The sequence below is a fragment of the Setaria italica genome, unplaced genomic scaffold (genome assembly GCF_000263155.2).
Source record: "Setaria italica strain Yugu1 unplaced genomic scaffold, Setaria_italica_v2.0 scaffold_63, whole genome shotgun sequence".
Taxonomy (NCBI): domain Eukaryota; kingdom Viridiplantae; phylum Streptophyta; class Magnoliopsida; order Poales; family Poaceae; genus Setaria; species Setaria italica.
Window position 1 is genome coordinate 13429 of NW_014576776.1, and position 1525 is coordinate 14953.

General features: G+C 34.8%; 1 long non-coding RNA gene across 1 annotated transcript; it reads left to right on the forward strand.

Moving 5' to 3' along the window:
• Positions 1–6: 6 nt before the first annotated feature.
• LOC105913655 lies at positions 7–1167 on the forward strand. Its single transcript, XR_001163176.2, has 3 exons — positions 7–159; positions 504–676; positions 1077–1167. It is a non-coding gene; the product is annotated as an uncharacterized LOC105913655 (long non-coding RNA).
• The last annotated feature ends 358 nt before the right edge of the window (positions 1168–1525 follow it).

Below are 1525 nucleotides of genomic sequence, written 5' to 3' on the forward strand. Positions count from 1 at the left end.
CTCGATCATCAGGTGCAATTTGACCCCCATGGTCGAAAGGTAGTGGCAGTAGGGCGTGACATCTCTGACAGATTATTGACCACAAGTGGGACATGTACTGATTCACGTGGATCTCTATATAGTCGGTATCTTATGTTCTCTACATGTAAATTATCTGAGGTACACTAGCATTATTCTGAGTATTCTAATCTTATTTGTTACTATATGAACTGAACTATGTCTTGTATTCAATAAAGAAAATATTAATGTACTACATCTGTTTACTCTTACACATCCCAAATTCCCAATACCTACCAAACTGTACAGTTAAGTTGAATGGATTTTGTGTTGGTTGAATTTGCAGTGGAAGATAATATATACATTTTAAAGTATTTACACATTGTTATTAGTAGCATTTAGTCATTTACAATTTCCAAAAGACAATCAACTGTGACAATTTTAACATAAAGGTGGGAGTAACTCTTATTCGTTATCATTTTAAAGCCCGCCACTTTTTTTTCTAGGTTATGCAGGGCGGTGCACTTTATGATTTTTATGGGAACTTTTTTGGCATCAACCTCTTCTGGGATATGGAAAGAACAATTTTCTTGCCAAGGAGTATAATTCTCGAACGTGTGGTGCATTTTCGTACATCCTTGAAAAAGAGTGTATTTCTAAACCTGGTGAAGCCAGTCAGGTATGCAAATATATTTCCAGTTTGTTTATCTATGTTGTCGCAGCTTCTAATGTTTACCCTTAATAACGACTTGATGGTTTGGTATGTCTACTCCCTAGTTAAAGATATTTTTCAAATGGGATAGCTGTCTTATTGCAGGTGTCATAGTTGCTCCGTATTGTAGGCTTGTAGTGTAGCAACATTCCTGTGTATGAAATATTGAAGCCAATATATTTTTTAATTCAAAATATGTTAGAATTTTATGTCGAGACTAACTATTAGGGGATATGGTATCTCTTGACTAAGATTTTGTATACATTTGCTTAGTTCTTTCTTGTTTTATTGCATTATCTGCTCATGTTGATCCCTTTTGGGTTAGTACTCATATTGATCTAGTGCTCATGTTGATCTTCATCTACAGGGATAAAAAAAGACAAATAAGACGCATAGGTGTGAAACTTCTCCCTCGTCCTGAAGGTGAGTACACAACCACTTGACATTGGTTATCAGATGTTTCTTTTTTTTTAATTTTGATTCAGCACTATTTGTAAGGTCCTTTAGTGGCGCAAATTAAGCCTTTGCATCTATATTTCTATTTACCTAGTACAGTCTTCTACAATTGTATTGTAATGTTAGTGCTAATTCGTGTACCTTACTGCTGCACTAGCATTGCTTGCGCGTTGCGATCACAAATAAGTATACCTCAGGTTCTGATTTTATAATGTAAATTTCCTCTGATTACAGAGATTATTGTGCCTATAAAAATCAGCCGACTATGTACATATGCAGATAGTTCAATACTTTATCAAATAAAATGCTACACGCACATCTCTACATAAATCTCAACTACTAAAGAATACTGAGATGGTA